The sequence below is a fragment of the Oryctolagus cuniculus genome, chromosome 1 (genome assembly GCF_964237555.1).
Source record: "Oryctolagus cuniculus chromosome 1, mOryCun1.1, whole genome shotgun sequence".
NCBI classification, from domain to species: domain Eukaryota; kingdom Metazoa; phylum Chordata; class Mammalia; order Lagomorpha; family Leporidae; genus Oryctolagus; species Oryctolagus cuniculus.
Window position 1 is genome coordinate 140,821,858 of NC_091432.1, and position 21,199 is coordinate 140,843,056.

The 21,199-nt window shown below is 46.4% G+C and overlaps 1 pseudogene; it reads left to right on the forward strand.

Moving 5' to 3' along the window:
- Positions 1 to 16,410: 16,410 nt before the first annotated feature.
- LOC100343529 (adenosine 5'-monophosphoramidase HINT1 pseudogene) lies at positions 16,411 to 17,034 on the forward strand (annotated as a pseudogene).
- Positions 17,035 to 21,199: the final 4,165 nt, after the last annotated feature.

The following is a 21,199-nucleotide window of genomic DNA, read 5'->3' on the forward strand; positions in this document are numbered from 1 at the left end:
CTGAGCTAAAATCCATTTTACATTTATATTTGTGGATGTCAACCTCACTGCCTTCCCACATTTCATTGCACCATCAGTCATGCCCCGATGATAGCCTCATTACCCTGATACCTATGCAACATGAATGACTGTCTCATCGGTGGGTTCACTTATTTCGCTAATAGCCAGTTTAGTAACAATCTTCATGATGTGAGAAGGCTTTGCTTCAATATGAGAAGTCTCAGTAATAGAGCTTGTAAGTGTGTGGCTCTAATCATAGCCTTATCTCCACTGTACTTGAACTAGTTCCACTAGAAGATTTTGAAAGCTGACTGTGTTACATTATGTCGATGTTATAATGTCATTGTGAAGCTAAGCAGCATTACTTTTCAAAGACTGAGAGTGTCAACCCTTCCACAATGAAATACCACAGTTAAAGACATCAACATGATTCATTACTATCATCTCAATAATCTTAGCATGGTTTATCTTATTGTAATTAAAACTCTCAAGATACACCTGTTCAGTGCAGCACTGTGGCATAGTGGGTAAAACCACTGCCTGCAGTCCCATATGGACATCGGTTCAAGTCCTGGCTGCTCCACTTCCAATCCAGCTCTCTGCTATGTCCTGGGAAAGCAGTGAAAGATGGCTCAAGTCCTTGGGAGACCCGCAAGAAGCTCCTGGCTCCTGGCTTTGGATCGGTCCAGCTCCGGCCATTGTAGCCATTTGAGAGTGAACAGGCATATGAGAGACCTCCCTCTCTATCTCTGTCTCTGCCTCTCTAATAAATAAATAAATCTTAAAAAGAATACACCTGTTTTTTAAAGCCTTCACCAAAGAATGTTGGAACATGTAAATATGAGACCCTTTGAGGGGAAAAAAGAACGAAAGTTTCTTCACTTCTTTCATTATCCATATAATAGTACCTATTGCTATTCTAATTATCTCATTCTCAAATATTACCCATCCTGCCCCCAAGTGCCCAATTAGTCTCTGTTCAACAGTGACTACTGCAACTAGTACTCATAATGTTGATTAACTTGATCTTTAATACCAATTTATCTCTCTTTTTTTTTATTTGACAGGTAGAGTTATAGACAGTGAGAGAGAGAGAGAGACAGAGAGAAAGGTCTTCCTTCCATTGGTTCACTCCCCAAACGGCCGCCATGGCTGGAGCCGTGCCAATCCAAAGCCAGGAGCCAGGTGCCTCCTCCCAGTCTCCCATGCGGGTGCAGGGGCCCAAGCACTTGGGCCATCCTCCACTGCCCTCCTGGGCCACGGCAGAGAGCTGGACTGGAAGAGGAGCAACCAGGACTAGAACCCGGTTCCCATATGGGATGTCTGTTCCGCAGGCAGAGGATTAACCAAGTGAACCACGGCGCCAGCTCCACCAGTTTATCTCTTGGCTCAACTAATATACTGGGAACTATTCACCAGAAACAGGTGAAAGTTTTGAAGAAAACCCAATAACACAATAAAAATAATACTGGCCGGCGCCGTGGCTCACTAGGCTAATCCTCCGCCTTGCGGCACTGGCACACCGGGTTCTAGTTCTGGTCGGGGCGCCGGTTCTGTCCCGGTTGCCCCTCTTCCAGGCCAGCTCTCTGCTGTGGCCCATGAGTGCAGTGGAGGATGGCCCAAGTGCTTGGGCCCTGCACCCCATGGGAGACCAGGAGAAGGACCTGGCTCCTGCCATCGGATCAGCGCGGTGCGCCAGCAGCAGCACGCCAACCGCGGCAGCCATTGAAGGGTGAACCAACAGCAAAAAGGAAGACCTTTCTCTCTGTCTCTCTCTCACTGTCCACTCTGCCTGTCAAAAAAAAAAATAATAATAATACTTAACACAGTACAGTGTATGTTATAATTATTTCATGGAATTTAACCAAGGCTAATGACATGAAAAGTAATTGCTTTTTTTCAGCTGTAAGAACCCTGATGACCAACATTTGGAAAACCTGTCCCCTCATTATGATAATTAACCACTCATTCATTGTCTTACCAGCCCCATCAGATATTTCAGCATGATGAGATGTTGGCCTCCTTTTAGTATTGAGTATTCTAGATCATCACAGGCTAACATTGGCCATTCACTGTGCACCAGATACAATAACCACATTCTCCTCCCACCCAAGTCTGCCAAGGAGTAAATGGCAGCTGAATCCGCCCCTGTTGCTGTGCCAATGGAACACTCACACTGTTCATCTGCTTATTTTAACACGTGAACCAAGGGACCACAGCCCACCTAGCTTTCTAGAAACCTGGAACATTGGGATTATCCTGTTATTTGCAGCCGTGGCCACAGCATTCACGGGCTGTGTATTTCGTTAAGGGCAAATATCTTTCTGAGATTCAATAGTAATTACAAATCTATTATCAACTACTCCATACATCGTTACTGATTTAGTAAGGAGACTTTTCAATTGCCAAATCTATCCTTACAAAATTCTATTCACTTTGTGTTAGCATGTGTTATTTCATCCCAAGACATTATTCACTTTCTGTTTTTTTATGAAACAGGAGCAAACAGCCATCAGGAATCTCCTCCAATGCAGGTAAAATTCTGTCTCACAACCTTAGTTGTCTTTAGACATTCCAGGTTCTCTTTCTTACCACCACTCCTATGAACCTTAGTTCTTAGTTCTATTCTCTCCTGGCCTTTTAGGAGACCCAACAGCTAAACTGCAGTGAAGGGTGGGCACTGTGGCATAGTGGGTTAAGCCGCCACCTGCAGTGCCGGCATCCCATAAGGGCGCTGGTTCGAGTCCTGGCTGCTCCTCCTCTGATGCGGCTCCCTGTATGGCCTGGGAAAGTCACAGTTGGCAGCTGTTCCCACTATGCCATAGCACCAGCCCCAAAAGTTACTATTCTCAAGGAAATGTATGAAATTGCCTTTCCCCCAATTTCACCAACAGAAATGGACTACCAAACATGTTTATTTTTATTTATTTATTAAAGATGAGTTTATTTATTTGAAAACGCAGAGTTACAGAGAGGGAGAGACAGAGAAAGAAATCTGTCTGCTAGTTCACCCCCGTAATGGTCACAACAGCCAGAGCTGGGCCAGGCCAAAGCCAGGAGCCAGGAGCTGCTTCTGAGTCTCCCACATGGGTGGCAGGGTCGCAAGCACTCTGGCTGTCCTCCACTGCTTTCCTAGGCCATTAGCAAGGAGCTGAGTCAGAGGTAGAGCAGCCAGGACACAAACCAGCACCCATATGGGATGCTGGCATCGCAGGTGGCAGTTTAACCTGCTGCTTTACAGCACCAGCCCCTATTTTTATTTATTTTACTTGAGTAGGGGGTAGAGGGGAGAGAGAGAGAGAGAGAACAGAGAGCCCTCATCCACTAAATCACTTGCCAAATACCTACAGTGACTAGGGCTGGGCCAGGCCAAAGCGAGGGTCAGGAATTCTTTCTGGATCTCCCACAGGAGTGGCAGACTCAGCTACTTGAGCCATCACCTGCTGCCTCCCAGGGTGCACATCAGTGGAAGCTGGAATCAGGAGCAGAACCAGGACCTAAACCCAGGCGTTCTACTATGCAATGGAGGCATCCCATGTGGCATCTTTACTAAATGAAGCACCCACCACAGGATGACCAAATTATTTGCTTTAGTCCTTCTGATAGTCAAATGTGGCATGATTTTGATCTGAATTTCCCTTACTATGAATAAGGATGAATGTTTTTTCTTTACATAAGTTATTTCTTTTTCTTTTTCCATGAACTGTAACCTCATATCTTTTGCACATCTTTTTTTACTGTGTTTTTTATTTTATATCTTGATAATTTTTAAATTATCCTTTTGTCACTGATCTGAGTTTTATAAATTTTCCATTTGTGTTTTGTCATTTATCGTTTGAGTTTTTCTATGTAGAAACAAATTTAGTAAACCAATCTTTCTTTGCAGAAAATAGAAAAAAAAAGTATGATTAGAAAATTCCTACTTTGTCACTCTAATGAATGAATACATCTTGGTAATACACATTCAAGGGCTGATGAGAAACTTCTTAAGGGATGACACAGACTGACCTTTGAATCCAATAATCAACTTTACTCTCATTAGCAGACAATTATATCGCTTCTGTTTTGATGTACAGTAGAATACTGGAAATATTCTTGACAAAAAATGAGATACAGTCAAGTCTGTAGACTGAATTAAAAGCTCATAGAAAATATTGAGAATAAAGCAGCAAGTGAAATGAAGCCATGAGGACACAATCTGACTACGTGAAATTCTACATGTCAGGAATAGTGATGTGACGTCCTTGGCACATAAGTGTTATAACAAAAACTGTAGGAGGGGGTTCCAGCCAAGACAGGAGAACAGGTATTAGACTTATTATTCCAAAAACAATAAATAGATGAAGAACTCACACACAAGAATGAAGCAACCGTCTCCAGGCTTTGGAAAACAGATGGCCCAAGGCGGGGATCCTTAGGAGAAGAGACATTGGTGAACTTGACATTCAGCCCATCTCACTGTCTGGGAACTGTTTCCAAACCTTAGCACCAAGAATAGAGTCCAGACGTAGAGCAGAAATCTTGCTGGGTAAAGGAAACACCAGCAGATGTGGGCTGGGTTTTATGAGACAAGTCACAAGAGAAAAAGGAGTAGAACAGAGATGGAGTCCAGGGAACTGCATACTGGTCACGTGGAGACTGCAGTGGTATCCTGAGCAGGAAGCTGCACGTGCACCAGTGCTCTGGGCATGACACCAAGGAGCCTAACAGAACAGATATGCGGTGGGAGCTGGGGGTGGGCCGAGTTGTGAGCCCAGTGGAGAACTGGAGATTGCACTGTGCCCACAGAGTTAAGAGTTTGAGCGGAGCAGCCAGAACAGAGATTGTACATGGCTTCTTTCCCTAACACTCTAGTTCTCATCTTTATTAGGCTTATTCTTGTGCGTGGGGTGAGAAACTAATTTTTCCAACGACAGTGTAGTGTCCCCCTATGACTAATTTCATGTCAGTAAAGACAGAAGAAGCAATACACCTTTACTGTCCCACCTCAGGGACAGTTCACTCAATGTCACAATGTGGTTCACAGGAATCTTTTTTTTTAAAGGGGCGGGGAGAGGGCAGCACTGTGGTGTACCTAGGGAAGCTGCTGCCTGCAGTGTCCGCATCGCCGGGAGCTCCACTCCAATCCAGCTCTCTGCTATGGCCTGGGGAAGCAGTAGAAGATGGCTCAAGTGCTTTGATCCCTGCACCCTTGTGGGAGACCCAGAAGAAGCTCCTGGCTCCTGGTTTCCAACTGGACCAGTGGGCCGGCTGTTGCAGCCTTTCGGGGAGTGAACCAACAGATGGAAGACCTCTCTCTCTCTCTCTTTCTCTCTCTCTCTCTTTCTCCCCCCCCCCCCAGTCTTTGCCTCTGTAACTCTTTCAAATAAATAAAATAAATCTTTAAAAATATTTATTTTATTTAATTAACAGGCAGACTGACAAAGAAAGACAAAGAGATCTTCTATCCACTGGTTCAGTATCCAAATGGCCACAACAGGTTTGGGTCAGGATGAAACCAAGAGCCAGGAACTCCATCTGGGTCTCCCACATGGGTGCCAAAGGCCCAAGCACTTGGGCCATCTTTCCCAGGTGCATCAGCAGGCAGCTGGATTGGAAGCAGCGCAGCTGGGACTTGAACGAGTGCTCAGATTTGGGATGCCAGCCTCAGTGGCTTAACCATCTACACCACAACACCAGCCCCTCAAAGAGATCTTGGTTGCCATTCCCTCTATATCACACTGGCCCTTTACATTAGATTCTGACTGTACCTCATGTGCAAAATGGAGCAACTATGCTAGACATTGGTGAGACATTTGCAAATCAGAGGATAGGAAATACAGCTGACAAAAATTCAGGGACCATCTACCTCTGAAATGTCTAGGGATCCAGCGGGTGACCTAGCCCTTCTAAGGTATAGGATAGGTTGTTGCATCCAGCTCCTTGTACAACAACAACAACAAAAAAAGAGGGACAGCACCTTCTGGACTTCTTTGGACTTTGGAGATAGTATGTTCCTCATTTACGCATGCTACTCCAGCCCATTTACCAAGGTCCCATAAAGTTGCCAGTTTTGAGTCGAGCCCAAAACAAGAAAATGTCTTGCAACAGGTCCAGACTGTTCACCAACAGGTCCAGACTGCTCAGCCCCTGCAGGTGTATGACCCAGTAGATCCAACATTGCTTGAGGTTGCACAGCCAGATCGGGATGCTGTGGGGGACTTTCAGCAGGCCCACGAGGGTGAACTATACAGCAGGCCCTGGGGAGTTTTAAACAAAGTCATGCATGCAGAGTGCTACTCTCCTGTTGAGAAGCGGCTCTTCATTTGCTGCCGGGTCTTAGTGAGCCATCCAGTTACCATGCAACCTAAGCTGCCCATCGTGAACTGGGTGTTGTCTGACCCGCCAAGCCCAAAATTCGGCATGCACTGAACCACTGCATAACCAAATGGAAGTGCTCTATATGAGACCCATGCTGGCCCTGAAGGCACAAGTAACTTGCATGAGGAAGTAGCCTAAAGGCTCCACTCCTGCCACCTTACTTTCTCCCAGCGCACAGCTGTGAACTCATAGGAAATTCCCTGTGATCAGTTGACTAAGGAAGACAACACTTGGGCCTGGTGTGCAGATGGCTCTATTGGCACTACAGCCCCGTTAGGAGAAATCCTGGCAGACAGAGGCTAAGGGAGATACTCCCAGTCAGTTGAGCTTCAAGCAGTGCAACACTTCCTACATCTCCCTTGGGAGGTATAAATGGTGAGACGTGCAGTTGTATGCTAATGTGTGTGCTGCAGTTGGATGCTGAGGGACTTGGAAGGAATACGTAACGGGGACAAGATCTGGAGGGGCCGGCACTGTGGCACTATGAATTGAGCCACTTTCTGCAGTGTTGGCATCACATATAGGCACCAGTTGGAGTCCCGGCTGTTCCACTTCCCATCCAGCTCCCTGCCAATGAGCCTGGGAAAGTAGTAAAAGACGGCCCAAGTGCTTGGTCCCCTACACCCATGTAAGAGACCCAGAAGAAGCCCCTGAACCCTGGCTTCAGATCAGCCCAGCTCCAGCCGTTGTAGCCATTTAGGGGATAAACAAGTAGATGGAAGACCTCTCTCTCTCTCTCTGCCTCTCCTTCTCTCTGTGTGTAACTCTTCCTTTCAAATAAATAAGTAAATATTAAAAAAAAAGATAGGTGGACTAAACGTGTGAAGATATTTGTATCCCCTGTTAATGCTTACCCAAGAATGACCTCAACCAGAGGACTGTAATACTCAAATGGATCAGATGGTCCACTCTGACCCTCCTTCCCCAGCCCAATAGATTCATAAACAAATTCATAAACATTGCCCAGTAGATCAATAAACAAGTGTGCCTGCTAACAAGGAAAGAGGTTATGTATGCATGGGCCACAGCAATGTGGAATTCTCTTCAGCGAGCCAGACTTGGCTGCAGCCTGTGCTGAACCAGGCTGCCAGCAGCTGAACCCAACACTAAGTCCCCGGTATGGGGTGATTCCCTGAGTGAGCTGTCATCCAGCTGGGTTACTAGGTTATGTTAGGAAACTTCCGTCAAGGAATAAAGGCTGGGGCTGGCACTGTGGGGCAGCAGGTTAATGCCCTGGCCTGAAGTGCCGGCATTCCATATGGGTGCTGGTTCTAGTTCCTGCTGCTCCTCTTCCAATCCAGCTCCTTGCTGTGGCCTGGGAAAGCAGTGGAAGATGGCCCAAGTCCTTGGGCCCCTGCACCTGCATGGCAAGACCCGGAGGAAATTCCTGGCTCCTGGCTTCAGATTGACAGCCAATTGGGGAGTGGACCAGTGGACGGAAGACTTCTCCCTCTCTCTCTCTCTCTCTCTCTCTGCCTCTCCTTCTTTCTCTGTATAACTCTGACTTTCAAATAAATAAAATAAATCTTTTAAAAAAAAAAGTACCTACCATACAGCATTCCTTCTGAGCAAAGAACTTGAGAACTTGGAAATGGACATATGCTTACTATGTTCCCCACCATCCTGAAGCAAACTGACTTTATAGAATGGCTGGACAACTTTTGCAGACTCAGTAACAACACTAGCTAGTTAGTAATACCTCACAGGGCTGAGGCAGGGTTTTCCAGAAGGCTGTGCATGCTCTGAGCTAGCACCCAACACGTGGTGATGTTGCTTTCATAACCAGGATATGCAGATCCTAGAAGCAAGGGATGAGAGTGGAATGACACCCTCAATAGTACCCGTAGTGATCCAACAAGCAATGTTTTTGTCCCTGCAACTTTATACTCTGTGGTTGTATACTAATCTATGTGCTACATAAATTACATATATTAATTTATGGTCTACAGATCATAGCAATGAACCTGTTGAACTGAAAGTTAAAACTGACCATTTGGCCGGCGCCGCGGCTCACTAGGCTAATCCTCTGCTTGCGGCACCGGCACACCGGGTTCTAGTCCCAGTCGGGGCACCGGATTCTGTCCCGGTTGCCCCCCTTCCAGGCCAGCTCTCTGCTATGGCTCGGGAGTGCAGTGGAGGATGGCCCAAGTGCTTGGGCCCTGCACCCCATGGGAGACCAGGAGAAGCACCTGGCTCCTGGCTTCGGATCAGCACGGTGCGCCGGCCCCGGCGTGCCAGCCGGAGTGGCCATTGGAGGGTGAACCAACGGCAAAGGAAGACCTTTCTCTCTGTCTCTCTCTCTCACTGTCCACTCTGCCTGTCAAAAAAAAAAAAAAAAAAAACTGACCCTTTGGGTTCCTCATGTCTCTGAATCAACCAAGATGGGAGTTGTGCTGGTTGGGATGACTGACCCTGATGACCAACGGGAAGCTTGGCTGCTACTCCACAGCAGTGGTAGAAAGATCAGGGAAAACAGGACCTCCCACAGGGCATCACTTAGTATTTGTATGTGCTGGGAATAAAGTCAGTGGCAAACTACAACATAAGCAGGACGTCTAATGGCCCAGACCCTTCAGGAAGGAAAGCTTGAGTCATTCTACCTGGTAACCAGCTGGTACCACTGCAGGCAAAGGGAACACAGAATGGGACAGTGGAGGAAGGCAGGTACAGGGGCTGGTGCTGTGACATAGCGGGTAAAACCCTGCCTGCAGCGCCGGCATCCCGTATGGGCACTGGTTTGAGTTCCGGCTGCTCCACTTCTGATCCAGCTCTCTGCTATGGACTGGGAAAGCAGAAGATGGCCCAAGTCTTTGGGCCCCTGCACTCATGAGGGAGACCTGGAAGAAGCTCCTGGCTCCTTGCTTTGGATCAGCCTGGCTCCGGCTGTTGCGGCCATTTCGGGACTGAATCAGTGGATGGAAGACCTTTCTCTCTCTCTCTCTATGCCTCTCTGTAACTCTGCCTTTCAAATAAATAAATAAATCTTTAAAAATAAAAAGGCAGTTATAAATACCATGTGATGAGTTATGAAAAATAAAAAAACTATAATTGCTAGGAATATTTTTCATTATAATTTTTTATTTTTATTCTTATTATTTATTATTCAATTACAGCTTGTAAATATATATAATATAGATATATGCTTGTGCTTCTCTCTTTGATCCTTTATCATATAACATGGATGGGAGGCCTGGCACTGTGGTAGAGCAGGTAAAGCCATCGCCTGCAGTGCCAGCATCCTACATGGGCGCTGGTTCGAGTCCCGGCTGCTCCACTTCTGATCCAGCTCTCTGCTGTGGCCTGGGAAAGCAGTAGAAGACGGCCCAAGTCCTTGGGTCCCTGCACCCATGTGGGAGACCTGGAAGAAGCTTCTGACTCCTGGTTCCTGTCTCCTGGCTCTTGCCTTCGGATCAGCGCAGTTCTGGCCGTTGTGGCCATCTGGAGAGTGAACCAGTGGATGGAAAACCTCTCTCTTTCTGCCTCTGCCTCTCTGTAACTCTTTCAGATAAATAAATAAACCTTTAAAAAGAAAAACATGATGGGCCAACTTTACAGAATAGTATTTAAGTCACAGCATATTAAGGAGAAGAGTGAATATCACCCAAGAATTTGATCCCCTTTGGGATAAGATGTCCATACATTTTCAGTTGTAGGCTGCATAGCTGCATCACATAAGGCAAAAATATAAGGGTACTTCAAAAAGTTGTGGAAGACAGAATTAAAAAATTTTATGTTGCAAAAAAAATTTGAAACCCATGCTTATTTTCATCATATGCATTTTTATGAACTTTCTGAAGACACCTCATATGCATGCTTTTTCTTTTTCTTTTTTTCTTTTTTCTTTTCTTTTTTTTTTTTTTTTTTTTTTTGTTTGCTGTTGTAGATTTATTTGAGAGACAGAATTACAGAGAGAAAGAGAGAGAGAGGTCCTCCATCCACTGGTTCACTCCCCAGATGGCCACAACATCCAGAACTGGGCTGATCTGAAGTCAGAATCCAGGAGCTTCTTCTGGGTCTCCCACATAGGTCAGGGGCCCAAGCACTTGGGCCATCTTCCACTGCTTTCCCAGCCCATAGCAGAGAGCTGGATTGGAAGTGGAGCTGCCATATGGAATACCTGTATCACAGGTGGCAGCTCTAGCTGCTGTACCACAATGCTGAACCCTCCACAGACTTTTTGAAATACCCTCAAACAACATTATTTTTATTTGGAGATCAAATATGGTTTAATGAGATATGTATGGGTAACAAGTAGGAACGGAGGGGCCAGAGCTGTGGCTCAGTGGATTAATGGCCTGGCCTGAAGCACCGGCATCCCATATGGGTGCTGGTTCGAGACCCGGCTGCTCCACTTCCAATCTGGCTCTCTGCTATAGCCTGGGAAAGCAATACAAAAAGGCCCAAGTCCTTGGACCCCTGCACCCGTGTGGGAGACCCAGAGGAAGTTCCTGGCTCCTGGCTTCGGATCAGCACAGCTCCGGCCGTTGCAGCCAACTAGAGAGTGAACCAGTGGATGGAAGACCTCTCTCTGTCTCTCTGCCTCTCCTCTCTCTGTGTGACTCTGACTTTCAAATAAATAAATAAATCTTAAAAAAAAAAAAAAAAACTAAGTTGGAATGGAGCATGTACTGGTAGTTAACTTCATGTGTCAGCTTGACTAGGCTACAGTGCCCAATCGTTGGTCAAAACGCCAGTCTAGATGTTGCTGAGAAGGTATTTTTTTAGGTGTGATACCATTTGAATCAGTGAACTTTAAATAAAGCACCTATGTGGGCCTCACTCAATTTAGACTGCCTTCATAACCAAGCCTGCAACAAGCTCTCCTGGTAGAATGTACTTCCAGCCCAACAGATTTCAGCATGCCAACTCCTACAATCACGTGAACCACTTCCTTAAAATAAATCTCTGTACTTCCTGTTTCTCTCAAGAACCCTGACTATTACGACACCCTTTTCTCAGTAATTGATATAACAGCTAAACAAAAGATCTACAAGGTCATCAGACTTTCAGACAACTTGACCTAAACATTTGCAAATGCATGTAAAACATTTTCACCAAGAGTTAGGCAACAAAAGTCATAACAGATGTGCAAACACTAAAATTTTGGTGTTTGTTTTCTCTCTTCAGTGGAGTTGTTTTTTAAAGATTTATTTATTTATTGGAAAGGCAGAGTTACACAGAGGGAGAAGAGGCAGGGAGAGAGGGAGGTCTTTCATCCACTGGTTCACTCCTACTTGGCCGCAACAGCCGAAGCTGCGCCAATCAGAAGTCACAAGCCAGGAGCTTCTTCTGGGTCTCCCATGCAGGTGCAGGGGCCCAAGGACTTGGACCATCTTCCACTGCTTTCCCAGGCCATAGCAGGGAGCTGGATCAGAAGTGGAGCAGCCAGGACTGGAATTGGCACCCACATGGGATGCCAGCATGGCAAGGGCCGCAGCACCGGTCCCTGGAGTTGATTTTTAAAATATATAATCTAGGGGTCAGCCCTGTGGGGTAGTAGGCAAAGCCTCTGCCTGCAGTGCTGGCATCACATATGGAAGCCAGTTCATATCCCAACTGCTCCTCTTCTGATCCAGCTCTCTGCTGTGGCCAGGGAAAGCAGTGGAAGATGGCCCGAGTGCCTGGGCCCCTGCCACATACATGGGAGACCGGGAAGAAGCTCCTGGCTCCTGGCTTTGGCCTGGTCCAGCCCTGGACGTTGCAGCCATTTGCAGAGTGAACCAACAGAGGGAAGATTTCTCTCTGTCCATAACTCTATCTCAAACAAATAAATTAAAAAATTATAATAAAAAATAAAATCTATAATCTGGGTATAGCAGTTAAGATGCCACTCTGCGACTTCCTGCATCCCATATTAGAATGTTTGGGTTTGAGGTCGGCGCCACGGCTCACTAGGCTAATCCTTCGCCTGCGGCGCCAGCACCCAAGGTTCTAGTCCCAGTTGGTGCACCGGTTCTGTCCTGGCTGCTCGTCTTCCAGTCCAGCTCTCTCCTGTGGCCCAGGAGGGCAGTGGAGGATGGCCCTGCACCTGCATGGGAGACCAGGAGAAGCACCTGGCTCCTGGCTTCGGATTGGTGCAGTGCGCTGGCCGTAACGTGGCAGCCGTAGTGGCCACTGGCAGAGTGAACCAATGGAAAAAGGAAGACCTTTCTCTCTGTCTAACTCTGCCTCTGTGTTTGAGTCCTGGCCCTGCTTCCATTTCAGAGTCTCCAGTGATGATTTTTCCATTGCCTTCTAACTTAGTGCCTGCGTATCACCTGAACATTGCCTCAAAACTCTTTTACTGTGAGATGGCAATTCTCTGCCTGACCAGAATGGTTCCAATTGGTCTGAGTTAACACCAGTGATGAAAATGTAATTAAGTTTATCCCCTGTCTATAGCTAGATGGACCACATATGATTACTTCTCCATCAGTGACCAATCGTAACTTTTTCCTGGGAATTTTGAAAATGAAATCATTTTGGGGGCCAGTGCTGTGGCATATCGGGTAAAGCTGCTGCCTGCAGCGCTGGCTCCTATATGGGTGCCGGTTCGAGTCCCAGCTGCTCCACCTCCGATCCAGCTCTCTGCTATGGCCTGGAAAAGCAGTGGAGGATGGCCCAAGGACTTGGGCCCCTGTACCTGTGTGGGGGACCAGGAGGAAGCTCCTGGCTCCTGGCTTCAGATCAGTGCAACTCTGGCTGTTACAGCCAACTAGGGAGTGAACCAGTGGATGAAAGACCTCTCTCTCTCTCTGCCTCTGCCTCTCTTTCTCTCTCTGTGTAACTCCTAGTTTCAAATAAAATAAATAAATCTTAACATATAAAAGAAAATTAAATCACTGGGGAAAAGTGAAGAAAAAAATGATGAAAAATTACTGACAGAGGAAATACTAATAGATAACAACAGTTAATATCTAACTATAGTTTTAACCAAGACCACATGTCTCCTATCATCCTCCTACATCAGAGTTGTTTAGTCCTTCTTCTGGTTTTGTGCGTCAAAAAACTCATCTGTTGCTCTAAACTAATTTATAATATTAGAATTTAAGGTCTTGAAGTATCACAGAAATACACTTAAACTTCCATTATTCTCTCCCATCCTGTTCAAACCATAATCCCTCTGCCAAGATTCTGAGACTCAGTTCTCCTATAGCAACCACCATCGACTTCTATTCTCTGACTTTATATGTGTGTGAATATATCAGTGCAATATGGAGGACTATTTACATAGCACAGTGTTGAGGAAACAAAATGATAGTGAATAAACCAATAGTTTTTTTGTCTCAGAATGACAACCAGGAGACACTGCTAAGTTAAATTTTCATCACTGACCTTAACCTGCAGTGTTCTTTATTTCTTCTGTCCTATTATACCTGCTGAAATACAATTTCACTAGCGACAGTTCTGACTAATCAACCATGCCAGTCAGTGGCAGAGTTCAAACTTTTTTTTTAATTGAATGTTAGGAGTGGGTATTTAGTCTAGTGGTTAAGCTACCTGCTCCTACACTGGAGTGCCTGTGTTCAATTCTTTGCTCAGGCTCTGGACTCCAGCTTCCTGCCAATGCAAACCCTGGGAGGTAGCACGTGACAATCCAAGTACTTGGGTCTCTACCACCCATGTAGGAGACCCAGACTGAGTTCCTGGTATCCTGGTTTGGACTGGCCCAGTCCTAGCTGTGTGGGTAAATCTAAAAAAAAAAAAAAAAAAAAAAAAAAAAACCTTTAATCTTGTGCTATCAGCTCTAAGTTAGGGATGCCCAAATATATTTTAATTTAGTGTTTCATGTACTTTCCATGGACAGTCTCTTAACTGAATCAGTAAAAATAATGAAATTGTGTTCAATCGAGTTCATCTTCTGACAGCAAAGCTGCTCTGCAGATTGATTGTGTCTGAAGTGACCCAGCCACATTTAGGCATTAGCACAGCTCCCGCCCCAAAGCAACAGTAGCCTTCTGTCTCTTGGGAATTAAAATGTGAAATATAGATTATATATATATATATATATACACACGAGCCTCATAACCAGAAATCAAGTTGTGTCTCAACTGATATATCGAAAGGGATAGAGGAGACAATTTTATATCTGAGGGTGCTTCACAAAGTTCACAGAAAATGGAATTAAAAGCAAGTTTATTTTGGTGCAAAAAAAAATTTTAAGGCCCATTTATTTATTTTGAAAGTCAGAGTTACAGGGAAAGAGGGAGAGACACACACACAGAGAGAGAGAGAGAGAGAGAGGTCTTCCATCCACTGGTTCACTACCCAGATGGCCACAACAGCCAGGGTTAAAGCCGACTCAGGAGCTTCATCCAGGTCTCCCACATGGGTGTAGGGGCACTTGAGCCATCTTCGATTGCTTTCCCCAGGCCATTAGCAGGGACGTGGATCGGAAGTGGAGCAGCCAGGGCTCATATGGGATGCCAGCACTACAGGCGGTGGCTTTACCTGCTACACCACAACACTGATTCCTGTAAAATCTTTCTAAATCCATACATTAAAAGAATCTATTTAAAAAGTTCATAGATAATGTGCATTTTGAAAAACTACCCATGAATTTTATTTTCTTGCCCCAAAATAACTTTATCTTTTAATTCCATTTTTCCATGAACTTTTTGACATTCCCTCAAACGTAAGCCTTATTGCTGAGGACCACCCCAGGCCCTTCTCCCAAGTCTCTGGCTGGCAGGTAAGACTTTACGGGAGGGCTAGCCACCTGTCAGCCACTTGTTTACCCCACAGGACCACAGAGGAGGCACAATGCCTCTCCTCAAAGACCCTCTGTATCCTAGGGCTAGAACTTCCTGAAGGAACTGGCATTTTATGGTAAGTCACTCACTTGCTTATAAAACTGCTCAGATCTGGTGTTATGTTCCATAGAAGGAGAATAATAGAAAGGACCAGAAATCAAACTATCAACTCCTGAAAAAAATAAATAAACCAAGACTTCTGAATTGGACCAACAGGAAATCTGAACCTACAATCCAGTAGACCTGTGTGAAAAGTGTTCCTACTTGCTATAGTTTGTCTATTAGTGTGGAGGTTAAATGCTCCTCCGATCCCCCACCCAAAGGCCCATGTGTTAAAGACTTGGTTCCCAGAGTGGCACTATCGGGAGGAGATGGAACTGTGACAGGTGACTCAAAAGTTTAAACTGTCTACATGGTATAGCACACCTGGGTGGTTATAGACTATAACTTGGTTGTTTTAAAAGCAGGGCCTGTTGTTGATAAAAATAAATGTTTTTAACTGGCCCATTCTGGCTTCCGCACCTCAGCTTGCTTGATAATGGCCAAGGCCACCAGACTGTGGTTTCCTCTGTCTTCTCCCGGCTGCAGCCAGGGGACAGCACAGGGGGTGCCAAGGTCCGTGAGAGCATGCTTGACCCCGACCAAGAACAACTGAGTACTTGAATTGTTACATTTTTCAATAAGGTTACAAAGAAACTGTCTGATTGGCTAACTGCTTCTCGCTTCTGTATGCCTGCTTTCTGCTTGCACTAGCCCTCACGCATAATTTTTTTGCCTTTAAAAACCCCCCAGCACTGCAACTCGGGGTCGTCTTCTCCAGACTCGCTCTGTGAGAGGGCAGTCGCCAGCTGGCTAATGAAGACTCCTAATTTGACCTCAAAGCATCGCTGTGTTTTTAATCTGTGTGCCCCACAACAGAACATGTAGGAGGTGGGGTCTAGGGCATTGAGGACATTGTCCCTTAGAGTAGTTCTCAGGGAGGGGTAGTTAAAAAAGCCTGCGTTTGGGTCTACCACTCCCTCTGCTCCCGAGAGCACCGTGGAGGCTCCTTCCTCTGCACTGCTCCACCAATGCCAACCCTTGCCCTCACAGAGGCTGAGCCAAGGGGGCTGCCCAGTCTTGAACTTGGGCCTCCAAAACTGTGAGCTAGTTATAGCTTTTTACTTTATAAAGTTAGTTGCCTAGATATTTCAATAGAGTGATAAAAAGCTGAAGAATACTCTCGTATAAAGAGTCTAACAAAAATGTTACAATACACTGATTACAGTTTTAACAGCTGAAGGAGACAGCAAATAGAAATGAACAGAAGGGAGGCACTCCCACCCTCTGCCAGCTCTGCAGCTTCCTCCCTCCTCTGCGCTTCTCCTGTGGCCAGTGCGCGGTGCGCGGGAGGCAGCCTGAGATGGCAGATGAGATCTTCAAGGCTCAGGTCGTCCGGCCTGGTGGCGACACGATCTTCGGGAAGATCATCCGCAAGGAAATCCCAGCCAAAATCATTTTCGAGGATGACCAGTGTCTTGCTTTCCATGACATTTCCCCTCAAGCACCAACACATTTTCTGGTGATACCTGAGAAACATATATTCCAGATTTCTGCAGCACAGGATGCTGATGAAAGTCTTCTTGGACATTTAATGATTGTTGGCAAGAAATGTGCTGCTGACCTGGGCCTAAAGAAGGGTTACCGAATGGTGGTGAATGAGGGCTCCGATGGCGGACAGTCTGTCTATCATGTTCATCTTCATGTTCTTGGGGGTCGGCAGATGAACTGGCCCCCTGGTTAAGCATGTGTTAGGGCCAATTGTTCCTTTTCCAGGCAGTGATAAAGTTTGCAGTCCAATGTCAAACAGCATACTTTTGCCTATGTATACAGATTGAGGAAATACTGGAGAAAAATAAAAACATACATAATAAAAGACATTATTGCATAAAAAAAAAAGAAATGAACAGAAGGGGCCAGTGCTGTGGCGAAGTGGGTAAAGCCACCACCTGCAGTGCTGGCATCCTATATGGGTGCCAGTTCCAGTCCTAGCTGCTCCACTTCTGATCCAGCTCTCTGCTATGGCCTGGGAAAGCAGTAGAAGATGGCCCAAGTCCTTGAGCCCCTGCACCCACGTAGTGAAAGGAATGGCCGAGAGCCAAGAGCCGCCATAAAAAAATGGCCTTAATAAAACAGTCCTGGGAAATGGGGAGTAAACTAAGTTCACAAGAAAGCAGATAGCTACTACCCAGAGATAAGGGCTACTACCCAGAGATAAGGGCGACAGAACATCCTGGTATGCACATAAGCCCCCTCCCCTGTGCTTGTTCAAGCTTAACAAAGAAACCGTGAGGCACGTAGGGCACGTAGCCCCCGTTTCTCCCCCTCCTCGACGACCTCCTCCCCTTGTAGTTGCCCAATAAACTTATGCCACCCTATAGTATGTTAATTTTGTGGTTTTGCCCTTTAAAAACTGTGTAAAATGATTGTTCGGGGCTCCTCTCTCTTGCTCGCTGCTTGCAGCAGTAGAGGGCCCATTTGCACAAATGAAATAAAATTGCCTCCTGCCTTTTGCATCGTCTGGTCTGGAGTCTGTGTTTCTGGGGTCGTCACAAAAGGACACCGCTTTTGGGGTCCTTCAGTAGGAGACCTGGAAGAAGCTCCTGGCTCTTGACTCCGAATTGGCACAGCTCTGGCCATTGCGGCCATTTGGGGAGTGAACCAGTGGATGTCTTCTCCCTCTCTCTGCCTCTGCCTCTCTGTACTGGATCTCTGGGATATGCGTCCAGGAGGGGTGATATTGAGTTGTGAGTCCCCAGTGGCGAATGCTAAGATGACATCTACCACAGAGAACCTAAATGAGGGCCCAAATGAACTTTGCCTGGAAGGCCTAGGGTCTTTCCTCTTTCCTTATGCTTTCTGTTCCTTCCTTCCTTCCTTTCTTTTTCTTTCTTTCTTTCTTTCTTTCTTTCTTTCTTTCTTTCTTTCTTTCTTTCTTTTCATTTCTTTCTGTTCATTTCTTTCTTTCTTTCTTTCTTTCTTTCTCTTTCTTTCTTTCTTTTTATTTTTTTAAAGATTTATTTATTTTATTTGAAAGGCAGAGTTACAGAGAGGCCCAAGGACTTGGGCCATCCTCTGCTGCTTTCCCAGGCTATAGCAGAGAGCTGAATCAGAAATGGAGCAGCTGGGACTTGAACCGGCACCCATATGGGATGCCAGCACTGCAGGCGGTGGCTTTACCTGCTACCCCAAAACACCAGCCCCAGATTTCACATATTTCTACAAAAAGAACCAGTTTAAAGAAAGGCTTGTGTGAGAGTCCCCAAGATCACCTTCAAGTCCAATGAGAAAGACTCATGGGACCCAGGAGTTGCTGTACTCTGGCCACTGTATATCACAGTGAAAGAATGCAAAGAATCAGCAGGGAGAAATCCAGAGCAAATCAACCATGGCTTCCAAGACCCTCTCCCAGCAGTGCTGCCCAGGACCCACTTAACTCCTCCAGCAACGATGTAAGGCAACACTTTACATGTGTGTGGTCTCATTTTATATCCAGGGTAGCATTCTAGAGACTCAGGGCCCCATGCTGGTAAATAGCCACAGAGACTCCCTAGACTCCCAGAAAGAAACAGCCTAAAACACATGCTGTGCACCAACCATTTAGATGCAGTAAGCCTTGTAAAACTAGTTCCCAGAGCAAGCCCAGGACTGTCCTGGCAAGCAGGCATTTCTAACGCTGATTATCTGGGGCCTGGCTCCATTAACTCTGCTGCACAGTCTATCCACCTTGGCCCTTGGTCAAACTATTTTATAGAAATTATCAGCAGTAGGACTCCGTGCAACAAAGCAAGACCAACCTTCATGATTGATCTCAGTTATGTTCCAAAGAGGTTAAAACAAGTCCCAATCATTATAAACCTTGATCTTAGAAAGCCAGGTGGTTTGAGTGCAAGTTCTTCTATAAAATATTTTTGACAAGAATAAGCCCAGAGAGTAAGTTGAAGCTGACCTGCCTGCCTTCCAGGCGGAAGCAGTAGCATGATAAGTTACACTCAAAGGAGTCCCAGAGAGCATCCCAACTGTTAGTGCACCCCAAGTGAGATATGCATGAGGCAGCACAGGTTAACAGTGTCTAATGTGGCTTCCCACAGTGTGGCCTCTGCCCCAGGAGTGCTAGTGCAGTCTGAAATTGTTGAGTCCTTGGACTTAGAGGGACCACAAGAAGACAGCTGGCTCCAAACAGCATTTCAGCTGTCTCCGGAGTGTGGACATCAGGAGGTGTTCTGCATGAAAAATGCAGGAGCTGGAACTGTTAAGGGGAAATGGCGACGAAGAGGAGTGACCTCAGTGCTGTCTCACACGGAAGAAGAATCTCCGTGCAGACAAGGCAGGAAACAAAGCAAGATTTATTGTTGTCTGTGCCAGCCTGCGGCACAATGAACTGGGTCTTCCTGAAACAGTGGGAATGCGGGGACAAGGACGCAAAGAATGGAGCCAAGACAAGTCCTGATCAAGGCTCGTTTATTGAATAAATCCAGTAGTATTTAAACAGGACCAGTTGTTTACAAGAAGGAGCACAAAAGATTTACATATCAAAAAGGCTCTTAAGGTTACAATAAAACACTTAGGTGATAAATGCAGGTTTCAGGTGTGACTATCTATATCATCTCTTGTGAGGGGTTTAGGTTCTTCCTGCCTCTTCCCGGAATCTCCCTAGCCTAATTATCTGTGCTGGGAAGTCTCCATTCATACGTTTAAGTGTAAACAAAGGGAGCGACTACCTGTGGCTGCCCACAGCTGTCAGTAACCTCCTGCCCCAGCAGCCAGGAGGGCGCTCCAAGAGACACAGACCCAAGAAACCGGTGGTGGACGCGGTATCTTTTAAGCACAATTCAGGGAATGATCAATCAAAGGGCAGGGACAAAATCCATCAGAGGACCTGAACTGTGATCCTGTCTAGTCTGCTCCTGATAAAATAAAAGCCATCAAAAGGATGGGCTAGGTAAGCTCTTTCTATTTTCATGATAAAACTGGAAACTCAGAAAGGTGGGATCAGCAACTTTGTCTTGCTAAAGGCAGCTTCTGGGGAGAAGCATGCATCTTGTCCACTTTTTTTAAGATTTATTTACTTATTTGAGAGGTGGAGCTATAGACAGGGACAGGGAGAGACAGAGAGAGGTCTTCCATCCACTGGCTCACTCCTCAAATGGCCGCAACGGCCAGGGCTAGGCCAATCCAAAGCCAGGCTCCAGGCGCTTCTTCCAGGTCTCCCACATGAGTGCAGGGGCCCAAGGACTTGGGCCATCTTCTGCTGCTTTCCCAGGTGCATTAGCAGGGAACCACATGAGAAGCAGAGCAGCTGAGACTGGAACAGGCACCCATATGGGATGCCAGCTCTGCAGACAGAGGCTTAAGCCTACTATGCCACAGCAACAGTCCCTGTCTTGCCACTCTTAAAGGGACTCCCTGTTAGTAAAATGGCGCAGTCTTATCTATGGCATGATGTACACCCTGACACCATCCTAGGCTCTAGCCCCCACTGCCATTGCTGGAAGCCAGGTGGCCACATAACCACCAGTGTCAAGCTCTATCCCATCCCACTGGGATTCACTGCTCCTACTTCCATGCCCCCCCACACAAAGTTTTGAAAGGACCTGTCCCTGAACTTGTGGCTCGCCCCCCCCCCCTTCTCCTGACCTCTGTCTCTCTTACACTCTCCTTCTCTCTCTTTTCTTTCCTCGCCCCTTCCCTCCAGTCTGACAGGTTTCCCCCAATAAACTCTTTCCCTTACTCCAGTGTTGGTGCGTTTTGTGGCGGCCTTACACTCCCCCTTTTCTAGTTCCAACATGGACCTGTCCTAACCACCTATTAGCCTCTAACTGTCACAGAACCTCTCCTGCAGTTTCAGTGACAAAGATTCCTTGAAATGTCAAGTCAGGGGGCCAGCACTGTGGCTCAGCAGGTTAAAAGCCCTGGCCTGAAGCGCCAGCATCCCATATTGGCAACAGTTCTAGTCCCAGCTGCTGCTCTTCTGATCCAGCTCCCTGCTATGGCCTGGAAAAGCAGTAGAAGATGGCCCAAGTCCTTGGGCCCCTGCACCCATGTGGGAGACCCAGAAGAAGCTCCAG